The following is a 25,005-nucleotide window of genomic DNA, read 5'->3' as shown; positions in this document are numbered from 1 at the left end:
CAAGAGGCAATGTTTAATGTTCTTCTTGGTGCAAAAACTGAAGATCAAGCTATAGAAGGAGGATAGCAAAAGGACCTCTCAAAGACAACAAACTGTCCTGGAGGTACCCAGAGGTGGGTTGTTTTGGGTTCTTTTGTTTGGTTGGTTGGTTGGTTGGTTTTTTACCTCAGGCCTTACAGTCAACAAGACAGGATGAAACGCAAGAATCATTTTGGCATGGAAATACTTGTCTTCATAAACTTGCTCATTGGAAAACATGGTATCTGTTGATTTCTCCTTGTGATAACTCTGGGTCTTTCTCATCCTCCCCCTGCATAGCTCTGGGATTCTCCCCTCTTCCCACTGGGCAACTTCTTGGACTCTCCCATCTGCCTCCCATTGGTGCAGCTCTTGACTCTCATTTTCTCCCCTCAGGTTGAGCTCTCGCACTCGCTCACGTTCTTCCCATGGCTGCAGCTCTGGGCCGCTCATGTTTCCCCAGTGGAACACTTAGATGTTTTTCTTTGGAATGATTTTTGGGTGGACCAAAGAGCTGTGAAAACAGCTAAAAAGGACTTGTTTGCCCACATCAAAACTGTGCTTGCTTCCTAACAAAGATGACTCCCTGGCAATAGTCAGGCTCAGAGCGTGTCGGTGCAGGCTTGGCCGGACAGGCTCCACAGTCCTGGGGCAAATGTGTTTGGATGCCAGTTCTTTGTGAGCCGGGTTCAAGGGGCAGGTTCAGTTTGCCTTTGGAGAGAACGCACACACCTGCCCTCCCACCCGCAACTGGGAACTCACCTACTGGGAGAGTTGGGAGCTGAGCAGTCCCTCCTCACAGATCCCTAAGTGGCACCTGAGTGGTACTGCATAAGTATCCGGAGTAGCTAAAAAATGACATCTGTACATTCTTTTCTCATGCCATACAAATTTCAACAGAAAAGACACAAATCCTGAAGTAATTTGAGCAGTGTTCTGTCTTTCCTTTCTTTGTAATTTCCTAGGAAACTGCATTGCCACAGGCACCTCCACTGGATCGATTCCTTAAGGACTGCTCCTGTGGAAGGACTTCTGCAGCAGAAGTTCCCGGGGAACTGTCTGCCACAGGAGGAAGCCCACGCTGGATCAGGGAAAGGACTCTTGGCCCTGAGCGGTGGCAGAAACAGTGTGCAATGAAGTGCCCATAAAAGCCATTCCCCTTTCCCAAGGTTATTTAACCATAATTTATTTCTTGTTTAGGATGGTGCGAAACAAGGCTGCGTTCTTGCACCAACCCTATTCACAATCTTTTTCAGCAGGATGCTCCAAAGGGCCACAGCAGACCTCGATGAAGAAGGTGGGATCTACATCCCATATCGTACCTATGGAAGCCTTTTCAACCTAAGGCGACTGAAGGCCCACGCTAAGACCTTAAACCATCTTGTCCAGGAGCTGCTTTACGCTGACGCCGACGCCCTCGTGGCTCACACAGTGGCAGCTCTGCAGCGTTTAACATCCTGCTCTGTTGAGGCTGCTGAGCTTTTTGGGCTGGGCGTCAGCTTGAAGAAGACACAAGTTCTCTATCACACCGAGGAGGGGGCCTTTGCCCACATGGACGATGACCGGAAATACGACACCCATCCAGATCTTTCCCAATGCGCAGATGTTACCGCGTGGGAAGAAGACGTGACACCCCAAGAGCTCTACCCATGAGAAGAAGAAGTGAGAGTCCAACAACCTTCCCAACGGGGAGCCAGAAGACACCGAGAGCTCTACGAATTTGAAGAAGATGGCAGAGTCCGAGAACTTTCCCAGTGGGGGGATGGGAGACACCCAGAGCTGTACCAATGGCCTGGGGCCTGCATGGGTGGCAAGAGTTTTCTGTGCAGACACCTTTGGTGTGGGAGGAATATTCATCCGTATGCAATTTTGAGATTACATCTGGCAGCTCGGATGCAGGTCTGAAAACAGGAACCAGCAGCCCTTATCCCCAGGAAAGAAAGACTGGAAGTTTTGGTTTTGTGCTAAAGTTTGTTTGTCAGCCTGGGTACTCTGTTGGCAGCAAGAGCTTTCTGTGCAGGCATCTTTGGTGTGGGAGGAATCTTTGTCCGTATGCAATTTTGAGAGTCTGGCTGCCTGTTTTGAGGCAGGTCTGAAAACAGGAAACAGCAGCCCTTATCCCTAGGAAAGAAAGCCTGGAAGCTTTGACTTTGTGTTGCAGTTTTTGTGTCAGCCTGGTCAGTCCATGGGCAGCAAGAGCTTTCTGTGCTTGCACCTTTAGTGTGGGAGGAATCTTTGTTTGTATGAAATGTTTGGAGTCGGGCTGTCAGTTGGGAGGCAGGGCTGAAAGCCGGAAACAACAGCCCTTATCCCCAGGAAAGAAAGCCTGCAACCTTTGGCTTTGTGGTCCAATAGGTGGGCCAGCCTGGGCAGTCCATGAGCACCAGGAGCTTTCTGTGCTGGCACCTTTGTTCTGGGAGGAATCTTCATCCATATGCAATTTTGGGAGTCTGGCTGCCTGTTGTGAGGCATGGCTGAAAACAGGAAACAACAGTCCTTATCCTTAGGAAAGAAAACCTGGAAGCTTTGGCTTTGTGTTGCAGTTTTTTTGTCAGCCTGGGCACTCCATGGGCAGCAAGAGCTTATTGTGCTTGCACCTTTGGTGTGGGAGGAATCTTTCTTTGCATGCAATTTTGGGAGTCTGGCTGCCTGTTGTGAGTCAGGTCTGAAAACAGGATACAACAGCCCCTATCCAGAGGAAAGAAAGCCTGGAAGCTTTGGCTTTCTGGTGCAGTTGGTCGGTTAGGCGGGGCAATCCATCAGCAGCAAGAGCTTGCTGTGCTGGCACCTTTGGTGTGGGAGGAATCTTTGTATGCAATTTTGGGAGTACGGCTGGCAATTGGGAGGCAGGGCTGAAAACAGGAAAGAAAAGCCCCTATCCGCAGGAAAGAAAGCCTGGAAACTTTGACTTTGTGGTGCAGTTTTTTTGTCAGCCTAGGCACTCCATGGGCAGCAAGAGCTTTCTTTGCTGGCACCTTTAGTGTGGGAGGAATTTTTGTTTGTATGCAATTTTTAGAGTCGGGCTGTCAATTGTGAGGCAGAGCTGAAAACAGGGGACAACCCTGATTCTAAGTCTGAGGAGAGACAGAAACCAGGAGACTTTGAAGTTCAACTGATGTTTCTACAGTCTCCCAGTTTTCCTCACATTAATGACAATTGACTCATGAGGATAATGAGGACGCAGCTTCTGCTATGGGGAATTCTAAGCATTCTGGGGTCGGTAAGACAACCTGGTAAGTAACACTTGAGTCAATGGGGTGTTGTCTTGGGGGCTTGTTTCCTTTCTCTTTTCTGTCTCTTGGTTTCTCATTTTGTTTGCTACTCTCTTTGGAATAAATGTAGTTTTGTTCAGCTTTCAACTGTGTACTGGTTTCAGTTTTGGCACTCTCCCTGCTACACGCAGACATAACAAACAAATGACAGCATCAGCAGATGCCTTTCCATTCCTCTTTCCCTTCCCATTCCCTGTTCCTCTTCCCTTCCCAATCCCACAGCCAACACACTATTTCCCTCCTCACTTTAACAAAGCTCTTTTCTCCTTCAAGCCCCTCAAAGGCGCCAAGGCCACATAGGAGGCCACACACAAACAGTATCCTCTTCCCACTTGACACCACCTTCCCCCTCACTGTTCTACAGGGAACACCAGGAATCCGCTCGCAGAGGCCTCTCGTTTCCCATCAGCAGCTCAGCATAAGGAGCTAAAGGAGCTCAAGCCTTAGACCACAAGAGCTGACAGTGAGGAAACTTTGGGAGTAAACTAATGCTGCTAACACGGACCCAGCTGAATCCAGCACACGATCACAGAATCCAAGAGTCCTTCAACTTGGAAGAGACCTCCAAACTCATTGAGTCTTGTGCAGCCCTTCCCCGACCGCCTGCAGGGACTGGATGATGCTTTGCACAAGCACCAAAAGGAATATTGTGAAAGCCGTGGACTGCAGGAGGACACAGAGAAGGGCTTGGCTGGGGCTGGGAAGGAGGAGCTGGCGCTGGGGGAGCAGGGACAGAGCCTCAGGGATGTGGCGCAGCAAGGACAGGGGCCCAGGCAGCTGGCAGGCAGCAAGGCCTCATCCCCTGCCCCAGCAGCAGCACCGGGCCCTGCCCAAGGCACTCCTGCCAGGGGCTGGGCCCTGCAGGCAGGGGCAGAACCCACTCCCTGGGGTGGCCTTGCTGCCCCGGCCCTCGTCCGGTCCAGCCTCTCCCTGTGTGCGTGCTCCCCACAGCACAGGCTGCACTGGGCAGCATCCCCTGATGGGCCCTGCAGAGCTGCCCCACGGGGACACTTCCCTTTTATGTCACAGGCGCCACAACCTGTCCCAGCCAGCCCTGCCCATTGTCCCCAGACACGAAAGACATCACCTGCTGGGTTCGGCCCAAACACCAACCCCCTCCTCTCCCTTATCAACCACTCAACCACAACCTGCACAAACCCACACCTGCCAGGACGAACTGGCTGTTTCTCTTCTCTTTTCTGCCTGGGGGCAAAGGAAGAAGGACAGGGAGGGCATTTGCCTTTGGGCCAGAGAGAAGGGAAGGAGATCCCCTCAAATCCATCCCCGGCAGGATGGAGGCTGGGAGGGACATTGGGGGACCCCCAAGATTATTTTCGAGGGGGGGAAAGAATGAGGGCACCCACAGGGGGTTGGGGGGTAGGGATCCAGGAATCTTGTGGTGGGACACTGGGGGGTTCCCAGTAGTTTCTTGGGGGGGTCAACCCCCAACAGTCCCGGGGGGAAAAATGGACAGAGGAATCAGCTATAAAGGGTTGGGGAGACCCAAAAGATTCTAGGAGGGGGTCGGGAGGGGCCCAGGAGCCCTGAAGAGAGTTTGGGGGTCCCCAGGAGGGAGTTTGGGGGTCTGAGGTGGTCCCAGGAGATTTTCAAAGGTTAAGGGGACGCACAGGAGATTTGGGGGGGAAGAGGGAAAGGCAGAGGGGTGGCCCCCAGGAGGGGGGCTTTCAGAGGGTGCCCAGGAGTCCTGGGGGGGATCTGGGCAGTTCCCGAGAGTCTTGGGGGAGATTTGGAGGGGTCACCAGGAGCCCCCGGAACCCCTGAACTCACCCGACACCACCATGGCCTCGTTGGGGCCGCATGTGAAAAACATCGCGGTGGGGGGAGACCCTGGGGCCGGGATCGATCGGGACCGATCGGGTTCAATCTCGATCCTCCCCGCCCCGCTCCCGGCAGCCCCCGCTGAAGTTTCGACGTTCTATTGGGTGACTCACCGGCGCGAGGAGAGGGGCCCGGCAGAATTTGGCAATGACGTCATTCCAGCAGAGCCGTTCTATTGGCTGCGACCCACGAGGGAGCCCCAAAACCTGTTCATGGCGTGGGGGGGAAGGAGAGCCGGCACGGCCAGGAATGGGGGTGCAGAGGGTGTGCCAGTGCCCAGGAAAGGGCAAAAAACTTTCCCCTCTCTCTCCCACTGCCCCCTCAGCCCATCCCAGTGTCTCTCCCAGGGCCCCCTCAGCCCATCCTGGTCTCTCCCCTCTCTCCCAGTGCCCCCTCGGCCCATCCCAGTGTCTCCCCTGCTCTCCCAGTGCCCCCCCAGCCCATCGCGGTCTCTTCCCTCTTTCCCAGTGCCCCCTCAACCCATCCCGGTCTCTCCCCTGCTCTCCCAGTGCCCCCTCAGCCCATCCCGGTCTCTCCCCTCTCTCCCAGTGCCCCCTCAGCCCATCCCGGTCTCTCCCCTCTCCCCCAGTGCCCCCGTCCATCGAGTTCCCAGCCCGGCCCTGCCCCCTGCTCTGCTCCGGCCTGGATTTCTCCCCTGCAGGGGCAGCTGAGGCGGCTCCAGGGCGGGCGGGAGCTTTCGGGGCAGGGGTGGCTCCTGACATGCTGCTGGAACCGCCCCTGCCTGGGCGGGCCCGTCAGCCTGGGGCACCTCCTCACCCGAGCCTGGGGGACGGGCCGGCAACTGGGAGGGGCTTTGGGGAGGAATGGGGAGGCTGAGAAGGGCTTGGAGGTCGTGGAGGTAACTGGGAAGGGGTTTGGGGGAGCTTGGGGGGTTGGGAGGGAGGTTGAGGAGATTGGGGCGACTGTGAGGGGTTTTGGGACATCATCGGGGGTCTGGGAAGGGCCTGGGAGAGAGTTTGGGGGCGTCCTCGAGGGGAAGGGGGCAACTAGGAGAGGGTTTGAGGGGTCCTGGGAGGGCTGGAGGTAACTGGGAGGGGTTTGGGGGCATCTAGTGAGCTTTTGTGGGTCTGGGAGGCAGTCGGGGGGCTTCAGAGGGTTTGAGGGGAAGTTGGGAGTGTCCTGTGGGACCGGGATGGGATTTGAGGGCTCCTGGAGGGGCTGGGCAGGTTTTATGCCTTTATACTGTTGGACTGTCTAGTATTGATGGGGTAATCTGTGAGCTGACTGTTTCATAATCATCCAAATTTTATCAAGACTTTGAAGGTGGTCAACCTCAGTTTGAAGCAGCTCATTTTTAGCAACAAGTTTCTCCCATTTTTCTCCTGTTTCCCTCTCAAACGATAACAATGACTTCAACAGCACATTTTCTGATTTCAAAACAGTAGACTCAACATCAGAAATCCATTCATGACTTCCCTGTCAACACTCCATGCGAATGTCTGTGCACTTACTTTGGCCTGAGAGAAACCTGCCTGTTTGCAGGGCACTGACTGGGCAACTTTTCTTTTTGCAGGTGGAAAAGGGCAGATAAAGAAAAAACAGATGGGTCCAGCAGAAGTGATGCTGCTTCTGTCAAAAGCAGAGCAGAGGCCGAAAGCATTTTAGGAAGTTGCTTGCAGAAGCACTGTGCATTCCAAGTTACAGCTCACGAGTCTCAGTGACTTGTCCAACATGAGAGCTCCTTTTCCATTTCTCAACCCCCAGATTCCTCAGGAGTAGGAAACTGAAAACACTGACTCAGAAAAGCTCCTTTCCTTCCTAATAATTGTACTTTGTCCTTCCCATTTGACAGTGCTCTTGGAAATGTGCTGGTGTGATCTGGACCTGGGAGCAACCCTGACCTCCCACAGCCCTGACCACACACACCTCATCCAACGGCAGGAAGACCCTGCCTGGCTCCTGCTGGGGTTCTCACCACCCACCGACAGCTTCTCCCTGCAGAGGTGTGGGCAACTACCCAGGCAGGATGAGACCTGACCCCGGCAGGCAGCAGGGTCCCTGCCCTGACACGAAGAACCCCGGAGCACAGGGACCCTGCTCTGCAGGACATCCCCGGGCACCCCTGGCTGCACCCCCACCTTCCCACCCCGCAGCCATCCCTGGCAGAAGGAGCCCACCTGCGCTGTCCCTCTGATGGTGCTGCAGGGAAGGCCTGCCCTGGAGAACATCCTCCTCCTGTGTAACAGAGAAGCTGGGAGAGTCCTGACAGATGCACGAGGCTGTGGGATGGGGTAGCTTTAGGAGATTCCTCCAGGAACACAGGCGACATTGCTCTGTACCTGTAGACTCGGTCTGCAGAGGAGTGTGAAGTCATGTCCCCAAGGGAAGTCTCAGCTGAACACCTCCCATCTTTCCACTGCCTTTAACCTCCCTCTGCCTTGCTTCTCTTCTCTCGTGGCTACAGGCAGTGCCCTCGGCCCTGCTGGGCTGTGCAGAGGAGCTGCTCCTGGGCCGAGCTGTCTCTCTGCAGTGCTGCCCGATTGCCAGGAGCTCCCTGTGTGCCAGGAGCCCGGCCCAGCTGAGCAGCACAGCAAGAGCCAAAGGCAGCCCTTTCTCTGCCCCTCTGGGTTCCCCGCAGGTGTCCCTGGGGCTGAAGGAAACAATGATATTCCCTCTTCTCCCCTCCTCAGTGACACTTCTTTCCAGCAGTGACATTTCTCCCCTTAGAAAATTAACAGGGTAAGATGATCACCTTTTCTAGTTTCATCATTACACAGGACACCAGGAGGGTGACAGCAAAGGATCTGGTAACTCCCTGGCACAGTGGGGGCTTTCCTGGAGTCACACACAGAAATGTGTCAGGGCTCTGAGAGGTGTCCACACCTGAGCTGGACTGATGCACTGCTCACACCCACTGGGGTGTCCAGATACACGAGTCCTTCCCTCGCACACACACAGGCAGTTCATTGCAGCAGGGGCAGTGTCTCCCTGGGCTCCTGCTGCCACTCCCAGGGCCTGGAGCTACCTCAACCCTGGAGTGCTCCCACCCTGCCAACTCCTACACTTCAGATGAACATTGGGGTTTTCTACTCCCTGGAACTGCCCAGTTCAGCCCCTCCCTGGTCCCCCCCATCTCCCTGCCCTGCCCCAGCCCAGCAGAGCAGCACAGTCATTTCTGGTCCTGCAGCAAGAAAGAGGGGCAATAGAGGACAGGGGCAGTGACTGCATGTCTGGACTGCTCAGGAGATCATCAGCTCAGGCGGCAGCTCCTGCAGCCCCAGGGCCAGACCCGCTTCCCAGTGACCCAGGCAGCTGCTGCCACGTGGGCACAAGCTCTGCTGCCCAGGAGGGTCCTGTAGTGCAGGGCTTTGCAGTTGGCCATGTAGCGGTCATAGGACATGATTGTGAGCAGGGCAAGCTCCTCTGTGATCAACAAGAAAAGGAAAAATCCCCTGTGCAGCTCATCCTGAGTAGGAGATGCCCCTGGTGTTCCAGAGGGAATTGGCCATGGCTTTGGGGAGAGTGGTGCAGATGTAGTCCTCGTGCGTGAGGGAGAAGTGGAGCAGGAAGTGCCTGGGGGCGTGCAGGTGGTGGTGGCAGGCTACAGCTCTGAGGATGAGGTCGTTGACCAGGAAGGCAGCCAGGGAGATGCCCAGGAAGAAGCAGAAGTGCAAGAGCTGCAGGCCTCGTATGCCAGGAGGAGGAAGTGGGGGATGGAGATGCTGTTGGACATGAGCTTCCTCCAGGCATCAGGAACTGTTCAAGGAAAAAAAGGCAGGGTAAACTCTGGGGACAGATTTCCTAGACCAAAGCCCATGAATTCCTCTGAGCATCTACCCTCATCCCAAGTATCTGCAGTCACACATGTGTAGATTCTAGACTGTAGAAGACAGGCTTAGCATGACTTTAAGATGATTTCTTCTGAATTTTTGATTTGTTTTTCTACTGCCAGGTCTGACAGCTGTGTCATGGTGACATGGGGGGCATCGTGGAACCAAAGGAACCCTGAGACATTCCAGAATCCCACATGTGTTGGGTCTGTCTGGGCTGGAGTTCATTTTCTCACTGCAGCCATCACAGTGCTGTGCTTTGCATTGGGAGCTACAAAGGGGTTAATCACACCAGTGCTTTGGCAACTGCTGAGCAGGGCTGGCACAGCATCCTCATTGTCAGCTTCCTCCCTTGAATCAGGGGCAAGATCATGGGAGGGGATACAGACAGGCCAAATGGACCCAAGGGGCATTTCAGAATATATGGCGTCAGCTCAGCTACAAAAGCTCAGGGTAGGAAGAGGAAAGGGGGGAAATCCATTTTTTTACAATACTTGCCTTCTGTGCGGCCTCTCTGTGTGGTGAAACCCTGCTTCCCATGAAGTGGCCAGGTATGGCTGCTGATGGGAAGTATGGAATAAATCTCTTTATTTTCCTCTTCACTTATGCATGCCCAAACTTTGGCTTTTGCTTTAGTAAAGTGCCTGATCTCAAGGTAGAAGCTATTTTCCATCTTTTTCTGTCTCTTCTGTCTGGCTGGGAAGGGCAGCGATAGAGCAGCTTGGTGGGCACCTGGCATCCAGACAAGGTCAACCCACTGCAACATTGCAGGGTCTCATGGAACCAAAGGACTGTTGGGACACTGGGGGAACTCACGGAATCAAGCGGCCATCGTGACACTGCCCTGCATCATGGAAGCAATTGTTCCCTGGGAAACTACAGAAAACCAGGGACTTAAGGGATGTCACTGGGATGTGCGGGACCTCATGGAGTTAAACAAAGCCTGGGATATCTTTGGAACTTCATGGAATCAAAGGGATAAAACAAATCCAACAACCAGAAACCATTGGATCGAATATTTCTTTAATATACCAGCTGGGGATTCATGGGGGTACTCTGCCATGCATGAATCAAAGAATCAGTATAAATTCTGGAATATAAGTACAGTGATACTTGAAAGAAACTCCCTTCACAAGCAGTCCATACTTATGATTTTGGGGTCAAATAGCATCTGGGATGGTATTCGTGGAGCAAGACTGCCATCTAGCGTCCATTTCTTCTGGGGGTAGGCATTTTCGCAGTGTGGTCGTCTTGCTTAGCAGGCCTGGTAGTATCTCTGATTGATCTATCCGACCTCTCACCCCTAAACTAAATGTTCTCGGACCAGCTAAGACATGTGTCAGAACTTCCCATTTGCTTAAACAATGTAGAATTGACTTTCTTCTTAACAGAACAATCTCTTATTAAACAAGTTTTCTGAGGTAGGGAAGCTAATTTCTTGAAGATGGACATACGAGACACTCTCTATTAGTTTTCATGTATCATCTATATTCTCTCTCCTAAAACTAATTGTAGTCTTAAAAGAAAAGACTGCTACTATGCCAAGAAAGCAAATCCCTTTGTTGATTAGGATTTTTATCTAAGAAAAACTTCTGATTTACGAAGTCGTTTAGAAAGAAGATCCTCTCTCATTTCAGTGCCATTGTGACAATATGGGGCCTCATGTAACACATGGAACATTGAACACTGCAGATTCCCATGGAATCAAGGGACCCTTGTGACATTCTAGGGCCTCATGGAAGAGGGAGGACTCAAATGCAGAGAGACCTCAAATCAGAGGTTTGGGCAATCATCAACAAGAGGAAATTCAAGAAGGGGAAATGCTGGATTCTGTCCCCCGGATGTACGGACAGACTGGGAATGACATGCTGCATAGCAGCACTGGAAAATGGCCTCTGGGGTCCTGGTGGATGGTCAGATGGCCAAGAGTCAGTGGTGCCCTGACAGGGGCTCACTGTTTGGTCACACCAGGGTTTTCAGACACACAAGTCCTTTGCTTGCGCACAGACACAGACAGTTCATGGTAGCAGGGACAGTATCTCCTGAGGATTCTACTGCCATGCCCGGAACCTGGATGTACATCAGCCCTGTGGATTGCCACCTGGTCTACCACTATCTGAGATGTCCAATGGCCTAAGGGATGGAAATGGGGAGCTCTGTCCACAGAAACACATCCCAGAGCTGCATCCACGGGCTTTGTCATGCCTTAGTACTCTAAATGCAAGGTGAAATTAAGAAACTCTTTGTCCCATACAACTTCAAGGCTCCCCCAGGAGGCTGATGGCATTTGTACTTGCTCGGGGTCATCTCCCAACACCAACACCAGGTGTGGGCTCAAAACTTCTCTGTGCAATGCAAACAGAGACACACTGTTTAGTCCTTCTGTGTCTCTCCAGGGAAGGCTAAACAACCTCTGTGGGCTCGGTGAGAAACCAGTGCTTTAAGTAGTGGTTCTATTGAGAGTGCCAACCAAGAGCGGTGGGCAGGTCTGGGATGCATGCCCTGGGGAGTTGACCTGGGTTTTCCAGTGCACATGGCAATAGATCACATCCTGCCCCCGTGTTCCTTTATGTCCTCCTACGGAGGTGACAGCGATGGGAAAGAGAATGAACTTTTTGGCTGTGCCTCTGAGTGCCCCTCAACCTACTGCTGAAGTGCTGGTTCCAGCACATCCAGTTCAGGTGTGACAGGTTGTTCCCTGGTCCTCTGAGCAAGAGGAGCAGGAGGAGGGACACAGTAGAGGTCACTTACGGAGACTGCATGTCCATGAAGTCCAAAGAAGGTGGGAGATGCCATGGCATGTCCGAGCTTTCTCTGGGGAAGGTACTCCTCCCATGCACTGCCTTGCTGTAGCACTGATGGCACGGCCCCCGACAAAAACCCCAAGTGGTCTTTGTAGTCAGTAGAAGGACTCCTGCTGCCAGCAGGGATTCTCCCAGGGACAGACCAGGAGAGGATAAGCCTGGGGTGCTGAGCCAGGAGGGAGGATCTGCCTCTCGGACTCCTCGACAATCCCACAAACCCGTACCCTGGAGGAAAACTCAGGAGTCAGAGGAGACTCCTTCTGTGACCTTTGTTCTGGGAAACAACATCCAGTTCAAAAAGCATTTCTGACGTCTTTTCTTCTTTATCTCCCCTCCTGTGTCTGCAGGTAGAGCCCAGGTGCATAAGGACCCATTGGTAGAGACTACGGAGGGCAGTGAAATCACCAGCAAGTACTCACACGGCAGCAGACGAATCAGTCTTTTTATCCGTTTCTACCGGCAGATCCCAGGTCGCAGCCCCGAGCTCCTGGTACGCACTGCTAAAGGGTTTAGAGAGCTGCGGGCGCCAGCGTGGTGGCTGACTGTGTCGGGCGATCGACGTTGGACCGTCCTCTGGCTTTCCGGGCCCAGTCGTGGGGACGCGGCGCTCTATTCCTGCGCCCTGGCAGTGGCGGACTAATTGACACTTTCGTCTTTGGAGCTTTCAGGGGATTTTCTGAGAAATACAAAACTCGGTTAATTGGTTCTACAGCAGAGCAAAGTAGCGCCCCTAGGAAAAAAGGGCGTTTCAGTCTTACACAGAGCACAGGCTTGTGAGAGGATTCCTGAATGCCAAGTGACGTGCAGATCACAGCGAAGTGCAAGAAGCACCAGACCTAGCACTCTTAATGTGCCCCTTTTCTTTCAAGCTCTCATCTCACTAATTTTAATAATTCGTCATATTCTGCCTCAAGGCTACCACTGACATGACTTCCAGTTTTCCCCAGGCTGGTAACACATGTCGGGTTCCCTCTTTGAAGGATCAGCATACAAAGCTGAGTTGTGACATATTGGTCCCTGCTCCTCTGAGCTGGAGGAGAGACAAAACACAGCTCTCCTCACGGAGACTGCATCTCCATGTGTAGGAGATGCCATGTGTGCACCTCCATATGTGCAAAGAAGTTAGGAGATGCCGTGCAACGTCCGAACTTTCTGTGGGGAAGGTGCTTCTCCCATACACTACCTCGCCGTAGCACTGGTGCTACAACCACAGACTAAATCCCAGTATTTTTTTCCCCAGCAGAAATGCTGCTGCTCCCCGCCAGAGCCGAACAGCCGATCCTCCACCCGGTGTCTCGCTGCCCCCGCCAACCCCGACCCTCTGCTCCGGGCGGGTCACCCCCTCTCCACCTCTCCCTCCTCTGCCTTCCTCTCCCTCCCCTGCACTCCGCGAACAAATCTTCTCTACACCGTGGAGCCGTCGGGGTCGGGCTGGTTTGTAGGGGTGCAGGTTGTTACATCTGATATGGATGTGCTGGAACCAGCACTTCAGAAGCAGTTTGAGGGGCACTCAGAAGTACAGCCAAAAAGATCATTCTCTTTCCCATCTCTGTCACCTCCGTAAATTCTTAGGGTTTCTCAATCCTCGAGTTCCTCACTCCCTGAAAACCCACAATGCTGATTCTGTTAAGAGGGAGCCCTGTATATGTTGCCAGCCTAGGGAAAACTGGGAAGTCGTGCCAGAGGCAGCCTAGAGGCAGAATGGGAATCATTATTAAATTTAGTGAGATGAGAACTTGATAGACCTGGGGCAGCTTTGAAAAGATCTGCTGATTTTCTTTAGAAAAAGAAAAATGTGAGACTAGAGAGATAGCCAAGATATCTTCTGGTTGCAGCAGGTGGATGAGAAGGCAGAGTGAGAGGGATAGCGAAAGATGTTGAAAGGGAGAGTAAATAGACAGGAGGGGTCTGATCTTTGTCTTCTTTCTCTCCTCATCTCCTTAGAGAAGAAAGACCATCTGGAGTGAACACATGTAAGACAGCAAGTACGAGATTTGCACTGGTTTTTTTTCTATTCAGTAGTATTTCCCCACGGGACCTGAAAAGGTTGTTGAGTGTTTTCTGGGAGGAAGAGGAAGGATTCATTGATTCAAAGCAGGGATATAGAGAAGAGGTGGTCTTGGTTGAAAGTGAGGACGAGATAGCTCCTCTCTTGTTGCCTGCTGCACCTTTCACATCTTCCCATGCTGTCCGCAGCTCTCTATGCTGCTTGCATCTTCCTCGGGGAACATGAATCTCCTCGGTGTCTTCTCCTCATCTGCCAGTGAAGAATGCCTCTCTCCCAGCTCCCCAGAATAGGGAGTTTAGCCCTACTGGGCAACAGCCCAGGGTCTCTGGCTGGACCTTTCTCTGCTGGGAAAATGAGAGTGCGAGACAGGAACGTGGCTCCAGCAGGGTTGCTGGATTTCCCTGCCCCACCGGTGGCAAGGAGATCATCTTCCCTAAGGTATGTGATGAGGGATGAGCAGGGAGCAGGATGAAGACCCACAAACACACTCACGTAGCACAGGTGGGAGCCACCAGAGTACTGCCTGCTAGTGGTGGGACTGGGATAGCCCTGGTCCACCCATCTGAAAGGGCAGCTTAAGGTCTGGGGACTTGGCAGATGCAGACACTTATTCCCAACCCCTTCTCTTGATCAACTCCAGAGCCATCCAAGGCACCTATCACACTACAGGAAATATACTTTTCAATTTGGTTACGTCTAAAATGGCCTTTCCTCTACAATAATTTGATGATGTGAAAAATGATTGAATGATGATAACGGTAAGAGTAAGAGCATTTCAGTGGAAGTGCTGAGCAGTATCAAGCTCACCCTCCCTATGCCTGTGTGTTCCTGAGATGATTCTGCCTTATTAGGTGTCAGAGCAGAGATTTACGGGAAGTTTAGCAGTCTGCATTTGTACTGGGAGGATAATAACGGATGGTCTTGCTACCCTCTTTCCTGAGCCCAGGGTCACATGGCTGGAGGTCTCTCTTTTCTTTTTGTTTTTGTCTCCTTTCTCACCATCTCTAACCCTTGGTCTGGCTTGGTTCCACCTCACTCTGTCGCACTGTCTGCCTTCACAGCTTCTTCAGCACACATCCGAAATGTAGTGTTCAGATTCTTGACGAGACACGCTCCAAGTCTTGCGGATCCTGTCTTTGTCTTTTCCACACGCAAGGCAAGGCCAGAACCCTCCTCCTATCCAAAGAGAAAGATCTTCATGAACCAGATAATGGCGGTGCCTGTATGGATTGGATCAGAGTATCAAGGACAAGATACCTCAGGAGAAGATAGGGACACACATTGCAGCTGACTGCAGTATGCCCAGATTTGCAGTGCCCTGTGCACTCAGGAATTCTGTCACAAGCCTATGCTCTGTGTAGGACTGAAAAGCCCTCTTTTCATGGGGTGCTACTTTGCTCCACTCTAGAACAAATTAACCGAGTTTTGCATTTCTAAGAAAATCCCCAGAAAATTCCTAAGTGCCCTCAGCTCTCTGGACCATTTAGCGGCGAGTGCCAGGAGCTCGGGACAGTGGTCCGGGATCTGCTGGTAGAAATGCATAAAAACACCGCTTCGTTTGCTGCCGTGTGAGCACTTGCTGGTGATGTCACTGCCCTCCGTAGTCTCTACCAATGGTCCTTATGCATCTGGGCTCTACCTGCAGACACTGGAGGGGAGATAAAGAAGAAAAGACGTCAGAAATGCTTTTTGAACTGGATGTTGTTTCCCAGAACAAAGGTCACAGAAGGAGTCAGGACCATAAGGAGAAGAATTTTAAGAGGATGTCAAGTTGTACAGTAGTGACAGTGTCCATTAGTATTTACTGGAGAGATGAGTGCAGGAAAGAGAGGTGAATTGGTGGAGTCAGTGAAGAATGGAAAGCTGAGGTGCTAAGCAAAGCAAAGAGAAGAAGAAGGAAAGGGGAAGGACGGACTGCAGGAGTTCCCCGAAGGACAGAGAGTAAAGCAAGGAAACAGGAACTGCTCGACAATGAACGATGAGTGTTCCGAGGGAATGCTTTATGGAGCAGAGAGAGGGACAGACAGGAGGAGAGTTCGGGGGCAGAGTTCTGAGAATAACGTGCCAGGCAGGACGGCAAATACGAGGGACCTACGTGGCCTCCCCAGCCGCTGCCCCGGTCCCAGGGTCCTCTTCTGCCAAACCTGCTCACCGAACAGAACCGCTGCCAATGCCGCCAGACCCGCTCTCCGCCGGGGCAGCAGGCGTCGATCCGCCACCCGGCGTCTCTCTCCCCCTGCCAACCCCGGCTCTCTGCTCAGGGTGGTTCACCTCCTCTCCGCATCCTCTCCCTCCTCTGCCTTCCTCTCTCTCCTCTCCGCTCCGCAGACAAATCCGTTCCGGGGCTGATCCCGGTGCCGGTGCCTCTCGTGCTCTCGTCTGGTGCTGGCTTGATGCAGAGGTCAGGTGAGAGCTGCGGCAGGGCGGCGGCGGTCGGGGCTCTGCACCGCGGAGACGGCGAGGCCGGGCTGGTTTGCAGGGGTGCAGGTTGGTATCGGGGAGCTCAAGATTGACAGGTCATGAGTTCCATTCAGCGCCGTCGTCTCTTCCCTCACATCCCTCCTCTGTTGGCACGTGGAGACTCCTGAGTTGTCCTCCAGGGCACGCGCTTGTGAGAATGGTCGAGGTGTAAGAGAGGCAGAACATCCCTCCTGACTCAGCACCCTGGGCTATCCTCTCCTGACCTGTCCCTGGGAGCATCCCTGCTGGCAGCAGGAGCTCTTCTGCTGGCGACAAAGACCACTTGGGATTTTGTCGGGGGCTGTGGCACCAGTGCTACAGCGAGGCAGTACATGGGAGGAGTACCTTCCCCAGAGAAAGATCAGACGTGCCATGGCATCTCCCACCTGCTTTGGACTTCATGGAAATGCAGACTCCGTAAGTGAGCTCTGCTGTGTCCCTCCTCCTGCTCCTCTTGTTCATAGGAAAAGGGAACAGCCTGTCACACCCAACTGGATGTGTTCGAACCACCACTTAAGCAGCAGGTTGAGGGGCACTCAGAGGCACAGCCAAAACGTTCATTCTCTTTCACATCGTTGCCACCTCCGTAGGAGGACATGAAGGACCATGAGGGCAGTGTGTGATCTATTGCCATGTGCACTGGAAAACCCAGGTGAACTCCCCAGGGCATGCATCCCAGACCTACCCACCGCTCTTGGTTGGCACTCACAATAGAACCACTACTTCCAGCACTGGCTTCTCATCCAGCCCACAGAGGTTCTTTCATCTTCCCTGGAGAGACACAGAAGGACTAAAGAGATTGTCTCTGTTTTCATTGCACAGACAAGTCTTGAGCATACACCTGGTGTGGGTGTTGGGAGATGACCCTAAGCAAGTAACAAATGCCATCAACCTCCCGGGGGAGTCTTGAAGTTATGTGGGAAAAATAATGTCTTAATATCACTTTGCATTTATGGTACTAAAACCAGCCAAAGCCCCTGGATGCAGCTCTGGGATGTGTTTCTTTGCACAGAGCTCCCCGTGTCCATCTCTCAAGCATCTCAGTAGTGGTAGACCAGGTGGAACCTACAAGGAATGAGATGCATCCAGGCTCCGGGCGTGACAGCAGAATCCCCAGGAAATTCTGCCTCTGCTGCCATGAACTTTCTGTGCGTGTGCAAGCAAAGGACTCGTGTGTCTGAACCCCTGGTGTGACTGAGTAGTGAGCCCGTGCCAGGGCATCACTGACTCTTGGCCAACTGGCCATCCACCAGGACCCCAGAGGCCGTTTTCCAGCACTGCTATGCAGCATGTCATTCCCAGTCTGGTCGTACATCCCATCTTCAAGAAATTAACTTACCTGCCTCAGAAAACTTGTTTAATAAGAGATTGTTCTGTTAAGAAAGTCAATTCTACATTGTTCAAGCAAATGGGAAGTTCTAAGACACATACCTTAGCTGGTACGAGAACATTTATTTTGGGGGTTAGAAGTCGGATAGATCAGTCAGAGATGCTACCAGGTCTGCTAAGCGAGACGACCGCACGGCGAAAATGCCTGCCCCCCCCTAGAAGAAATGGACGCTAGATGGCAGTCTTGCTCCACGAATACCATCCCAGATGCTATTTGACCCCAAAATCATACGTATGGACTACTTTTGAAGGGGGTGTCTTTCAAGTATCACTGTATTTATACTCCAAAATTTATACTGATTCTTTGATTCATGCGTGGCAGAGTACCCCCATGAATCCCCAGCTGGCATATTAAAGAAATATTCAATCCAATGGTTTCCAGTTGTTGGGTTTAATTCTTTTGTTTTATCCCTTTGATTCCATGAATTTCCAAAGATATCCCAGGGTTTGTTTAATTCCATGAGGTCCCGTACATCCCAGTGACATCCCTTAAGTCCCTGGTTTTCTGTAGTTTCCCAGGGAACATTTCCTTCCATGATGCAGGGCAGTGTCACGATGGTCGCTTGATTCCGTGAGTTCCCCCAGTGTCCCAACAGTCCTTTGGTTCCATGAGACCCTGCAATGTTGCAGTGGGGTGACCTTGTTCCAGGTGCCCATCAAGCCGCTCTATCGCTGCTCTTCCCAGTCAGACAGGAGAGACAGAAAAAGATGGAAAATGACTCCTACCTTGAGATCAGGCACTTTACTAAAGCAAAAGCCAAAGTTTGGGCATGCATAAGTGAAGAGGAAAATAAAGAGATTTATTCTCTACTTCCCGTCAGCAACCATGCCTGGACACTTCACGGGAAGCAGGGCTTCACCACACAGAGAGGTCGCTCAGAAGGTAAGTATTGTAAAAACATGGATTTCCCCCCTTTCCTCTTCCTTTCCAGGGCTTTTGTTGCTGAGCTGACGCCGTATATTCTGCAATGTCCCTTTGGTCCATTTGGCTCAACTGGTCTGTCTGTATCCCCTCCCATGATTTTGCCCCCAATTCAAGGGAGGAAGCTGACAATGCGGATGCTGTGCCAGCCCTGCTCAGCAGTTGCCAAAGCACTGGTGTGATTAACCCCTTTGTAGCTCCCAATGCAAAGCACAGCACTGTGATGGCTGCAGTGAGAAAATGAACTCCAGCTCAGATAGACCCAACACACGTGGGATTCTGTAATGTCTCAGCGTTCGTTTGGTTCCACGATGCCCCCCATGTCACCGTGACACAGCTGTCAGACCTGACAGTAGAAAAACAAATCAAAAAATTCAGAAGAAATCATCTTAAAGTCATGCTAAGCCTGTCTTCTACAGTCTAGAATCTACACATGTGTGACTGCAGATACTTGGGATGAGGGTAGATGCTCAGAGGAATTCATGGACTTTGGTCTAGGAAATCTGTCCCCAAAGTTTTCCCTGCCTTTTCCTCCTTGGACAGTTCCTGATGCCTGGAGGAAGCTCATGTCCAACAGCATCTCCATCCCCCACTTCCTCCTCCTGGCATGCGAGGCCTGCAGCTCTTGCAATTCTGCTTCTTCCTGGGCATCTCCCTGGCTGGCCTCCTGGCCAACAACTTCATCCTCAGTGTCATAGCCTGCCACCACCACCTGCACACCCCCCAGGGACTTCTTCCTGCTCCACCTCTCCCTCATGCCCCTGGGCTACATCTGCACCGCTCTCCCCAAAGCCATGACCAATTCCCTCTGGAACACCAGGGGCATCTTCCACTCAGGATGAGTTGCACAGGGGTTTTTTGCTTTTCTTCTTGATCACAGCAGAGCTTGCTCTTCTCACCATCATGTCCTATGTCCACTACATGGTCATCTGCAAAGCCCTGCACTACAGGACCCTCCTGGGCAGCAGAGCTTGTGCCCATGTGGCAGCAGCTGCCTGGACCACTGGGTAGTGGGTCTGGCCCTGGGGCTGCAGGAGTTGCCGCCTGAGCTGATGATCTCCTGAGCAGTCCAGACACGCAGTCACTGTCCCTGTCCTCTATTGCCTCCCTTTCTTGCTGCAGGACCAGAAACGACTGTGCTGCTCTGCTGGGCTGGGGCGGGGCAGGGAGATGGGAGGACTGGGGAGGGGCTGGTCTGGGCAGTTCCAGGGAGTAGAAAAACCCAATGTTCATCTGAAGTGTAGGAGTGGGCAGGAGGGAGCCCCTGGTGGTCTAGTGGTTAGGTTGCAGCACTTTCACTGCTGCGACCCCGGTTCGATTCCCGGTCAGGGAAAAAAAGCCCCTGGGCAGATGGAGCTCCTCAGCCCTGTAAGGCCATCCATCTAAGAGAAGGTCACGCTAAACAAACCTACATCCTGAGGACCTCACTGCCACTGTCAAAGCTTGCTCGGCCCCAGCAGATGAACCTCAGGATTAAAGGGTGGGCTCAGTTCAGCGCACACTGTGTCTCTGTGTCTCACCTAAAAATCCACTGCACAGGCTCGAAAGGTTAATGACCTCGAAGTCATGACCTTGAAGGGTTAATGACTGTTCCCAAGTTTTCCCTCGACCTGGCCATAAAAGGAGTGGGTAGGGTGGGAGCACTCCAGGGCTGAGGTGGCTCCAGGCCCTGGGAGTGGCAGCAGGAGCCCAGGGAGACACAACCCCTGCTGCAATGAACTGCCTGTGTGTGTGCAAGGGAAGGACTCGTGTATCTGGACACCCCAGTGGGTGTGAGCGGTGCATCAGTCCAGCTCAGGTGTGGACACCTCTCAGAGCTCTGACACATTTCGGTGTGTGACTCCAGGAAAACCCCCATTGTGCCAGGGAGTTATCAGATCCTTTGCTGTGACCCGCGTGGCGTCCTGTGTAATGATGAAACTAGAAAAGGTGATCATCGTACCCTGTTAGTTTTCTAAGGGGAGAAATGTCACTGCTGGAAAGAAGTGTCACTGAGGAGGGGAGAAGAGGGAATATCATTGTTTCCTTCAGCCTGTTCCACAGCAGGTTCCCCTGGAGCCCCAGGGACACCTGCGGGGAACCCAGAGGGGCAGAGAAAGGGCTGCCTTTGGCTCTTGCTGTGCTGCTCAGCTGGGCCGGGCTCCTGGCACACAGGAAGCTCCTGGTAAGCGGGCAGCACTGTAGAGAGACAGCTCTGCCCAGGAGCAGCTCCTCTGCACAGCCCAGCAGGGCCGAGGGCACTGCCTGTAGCCACGAGAGAAGAGAAGCAAGGCAGAGGGAGGTTAAAGGCAGTGGAAAGATGGGAGGTGTTCAGCTGTGACTTCCCTTGGGGACACGACTTCACACTCCTCTGCAGACTGAGTCTACAGGTGCAGGGCAATGTCGCTTGTGTTCCTGGAGGAATCTCCTAAAGCTACACCATCCCACAGCCTCGTGCATCTGTCAGGACTCTCCCAGTTTCTCTGTTGCACAGGAGGAGGATGTTCTCCAGGGCAGGCCTTCCCTGCAGCACCGTCAGAGGGACAGCGCAGGTGGGCTCCTTCTGCCAGGGATGGCTGCGGGGTGGGAAGGTGGGGGTGCAGCCAGGGGTGCCCGGGGATGTCCTGCAGAGCAGGGTCCCTGTGCTCCGGGGTTCTTCGTGTCAGGGCAGGGACCCTGCTGCCTGCCGGGGTCAGGTCTCATCCTGCCTGGGGAGTTGCCCACACCTCTGCAGGGAGAAGCTGTCGGTGGGTGGCGAGAACCCCAGCAGGAGCCAGGCAGGGTCTTCCTGCCGTTGGATGAGTGCTGTGTGAGGTCAGGGCTGCTCCCAGATCCAGATCACACCAGCACATTTCCAAGAGCACTGTCAAATGGGAAGGACAAAACACAATTATTAGGAAGGAAAGGAGCTTTTCTGAGTCAGTGTTTTCAGTTTCCTACTCCTGAGGAATCTGGGGGTTGAGAAATGGAAAAGGAGCTCTCATGTTGGACAAGTCACTGAGACTCCTGAGCTGTAACTTGGAATGCACAAGTGCTTCTGCAAGCAACTTCCTAAAGTGCTTTCGGCCTCTGCTCTGCTTTTGACAGAAGCAGCATCACTTCTGCTGGACCCATCTGTTTTTTCTTTATCTGCCCTTTTCCACCTGCAAAAAGAAAAGTTGCCCAGTCAGTGCCCTGCAAACAGGCAGGTTTCTCTCAGGCCAAAGTGAGTGCACAGACATTCGCGTGGAGTGCTGACAGGGAAGTCATGAATGGATTTCTGATGTTGAGTCTACTGTTTTGAAATCAGAAAATGTGCTGTTGAAGTCATCGTTAGCCTTTGAGAGGGAAACAGGAGAAAAATGGGAGAAACTTGTTGCTAAAAATGAGCTGCTTCAAACTGAGGTTGACCACCTTCAAAGTCTTGATAAAATTTGGATGATTATGAAAAAGTCAGCTCACAGATTACCCCATCAATACTAGACAATGCCCGCAATATAAAGGCATAAAGCCCTCCCAGGCCCTCCAGGAGTCCTCAAATCCCATCCCGGTCCCATAGGACACTCCCAAGTTCCCCTCAAACCCTCTGAGGCCCCCTGACTCCCTCCCAGACCCACAAAAGCTCACTAGATGCCCCCAAACCCCTCCCAGTTACCTCCAGCCCTCCCAGGACCCCTCAAACCCTCTCCTAGTTGCCCCCTTCCCCTCGAGGACGCCCCCAAACTCTCTCCCAGGCCGTTCCCACACCCCCGATGATGTCCCAAAACCACTCACAGTCGCCCCAATCTCCCCAACCTCCCTCCCAACCCCCCAAGCTCCCCCAAACCCCTTCCCAGTTACCTCCACGACCCCCAAGCCCTTCTCAGCCTCCCCATTCCTCCCCAAAGCCCCTCCCAGTTGCCGCCCGTCCCCCAGGCTCGGGTGAGGAGGTGCCCCAGACTGACGGGCCCGCCCAGACAGGGGCGGTTCCAGCAGCATGTCAGGAGCCACCCCCTGCCCCGGAAGCTCCCGCCCGCCCTGGAGCCACCTCAGCTGCCCCTGCAGGGGAGAAATCCAGGCCGGAGCAGAGCAGGGGGCAGGGCCGGGCTGGGACCTCGATGGACGGGGGCACTGGGAGAGCAGGGGAGAAACCGGGATGGGCTGAGGGGGCACTGGGAGAGAGAGGAGAGACCGGGATGGGCTGAGGGGGCACTGGGAGAGAGGAGAGAGACCGCGATGGGCTGGGGGGGCACTGGGAGAGCAGGGGAGACACTGGGATGGGCCGAGGGGGCACTGGGAGAGAGGGGAGAGACTGGGATGGGCTGAGGGGGCCCTGGGAGAGACACTGGGATGGGCTGAGGGGGCAGTGGGAGAGAGAGGGGAAAGTTTTTTGCCCCTTTCCTGGGCACTGGCACACCCTCTGCACCCCCGTTCCCGGTCGTGCCGGCTCTCCTTCCCCCCCACGCCATGAACAGGTTCTGGGGCTCCCTCGTGGGTCGCAGCCAATAGAACGGCTCTGCTGGAATGACGTCATTGCCAAATTCTGCCGGGCCCCTCTCCTCGCGCTGGTGAGTCACCCAATAGAACGTCGAAACTTCCGCGGGGGCTGCCGGGAGCGGGGCGGGGAGGATCGAGATTGAACCCGATCGGTCCCGATCGATCCCGGCCCCAGGGTCTCCCCCCACCGCGATGTTTTTCACGTGCGGCCCCAACGAGGCCATGGTGGTGTCGGGTGAGTTCGGGGGGTCCGGGGGCTCCTGGTGACCCCTCCAAATCTCCTCCAAGACTCTCGGGAACTGCCCAGATCCCCCCCAGTACTCCTGTGGACCCTCTGAAAGCCCCCCTCCTGGGGGCCACCCCTCTGCCTTTCCCCCTTCCCCCCCAAATCTCCTGTGCGTCCCCTTAACCCTTGAAAATCTCCTGGGACCACCTCAGACCCCCAAACTCCCTCCTGGGGACCCCAAACCCTTTTCAGGACTCCTGGGCCCCTCCCGACCCCCTCCTAGAATCTTTTGGGTCTCCCCAATCCTTTATGGCTGATTCCTCTGTCCATTTTTCCCCCCGGGACTGTTGGGGGTCGACCCCCCCAAGAAACTACTGGGAACCCCCCAGTGTCCCACCACAAGATTCCTGGGTCCCTCCCCCCCAACGCCCTGCGGGTGCCCTCATTCTTTCCCCCCCACCTTGTGGGTGTGGGGCTTTGGTTCTTTGGTTGCCAGGGGCCACTGTGAGTCACTGAGCCGGGGTGGGGACAATGGGCAGGGCTGGCTGGGACAGGCTGTGGCACCTGTGACATAAAAGGGAAGTGTCCCCGTGGGGCAGCTCTGCAGGGCCCATCAGGGGATGCTGCCCAGTGCAGCCTGTGCTGTGGGGAGCACGCACACAGGGAGAGGCTGGGCCGGACGAGGGCCAGGGCAGCAAGGCCGCCCCAGGGAGTGGGTTCTGCCCCTGCCTGCAGGGCCCAGCCCCTGGCAGGAGTGCCTTGGGCAGGGCCCGGTGCTGCTGCTGGGGCAGGGGGTGAGGCCTTGCTGCCTGCCAGCTGCCTGGACCCCTGTCCTTGCTGCGCCACATCCCTGAGGCTCCATCCCCGCTCCCCCAGCGCCAGCTCCCTCCTTCCCAGCCCCAGCCAAGCCCTCCTCTGTGTCCTCCTGCAGTCCACGGCTTTCACAACATTCCTTTTGGTGCTTGTGCAAAGCATCATCCAGTCCCTGCAGGCGGTCGGGGAGGGGTTGCACAAGACTCAATGAGCTTGGAGGTCTTTTCCAAGTTGAAGGACTCTTGGATTCTGTGATCGTGTGCTGGATTCAACTGGGTCCGTGTTAGCAGCATTAGTTTGCTCCCAAAGTTTCCTCGCTGTCAGCTCTTGTGACCTAAGGCTTGAGCTCCTTTAGCTCCTTATGCTGAGCTGCTGATGGGAAACGAGAGGCCTCTGCGAGCGGATTCCTGGTGTTCCACTGTAGAACAGTGAGGGGGAAGGTGGTGTCAAGTGGGAAGAGGAGTACTGTTTGTGTGTGGCCTCCTATGTGGCCTTGGCACCTTTGAGGGGCTTGAAAGAGAAAAGAGCTTTGTTAAAGTGAGAAGGGAAATAGTGTGTTGGCTGTGGGAATGGGAAGGGAACAGGAACAGGGAATGGGAAGGGAAAGAGGAATGGAAAGGCATCTGCTGATGCTGTCATTTGTTTGTTATGTCTGCGTGTAGCAGGGAGAGTGCCAAAACTGAAACCAGTACACAGTTGAAAGCTGAACAAAACTACATTTATTCCAAAGAGAGTAGCAAACAAAATGAGAAACCGAGAGACAGAAAAGAGAAAGGAAACAAGCCCCCAAGACAACCCCCCATTGACTCAAGTGTTACTTACCAGGTTGTCTTACCGACCCCAGAATGCTTAGAATTCCCCATAGCAGAAGCTGCATCCTCATTATCCTCATGAGCCAATTTTCATTAATGTGAGGAAAGCTGGGAGACTGTAGAAACATCAGTTGAACTTCAAAGTCTCCTGGTATCTGTCTCCTCAGACTTAGAATCAGGGTTCTCTGTGGTTTCCCAAGTCTCAATGCCAGGGTAA

General features: G+C 53.7%; 1 protein-coding gene across 1 annotated transcript in view; it reads right to left on the bottom strand.

Moving 5' to 3' along the window:
* Window positions 1-25,005, bottom strand: part of LOC127461272 (uncharacterized) — a 107,747-nt gene that overhangs the window by 55,750 nt on the left and 26,992 nt on the right. The gene's annotated exons all lie outside the window — the stretch shown is intronic.

Source organism: Manacus candei, unplaced genomic scaffold, assembly GCF_025592945.1.
Source record: "Manacus candei isolate 608988 ecotype Guabito, Panama unplaced genomic scaffold, ASM2559294v1 h1tg000099l, whole genome shotgun sequence".
Classification (NCBI taxonomy): Eukaryota; Metazoa; Chordata; class Aves; order Passeriformes; family Pipridae; genus Manacus; species Manacus candei.
Note: the sequence above shows the minus strand (reverse complement) of the source record. Positions and strands in the feature narration are given on the sequence as shown.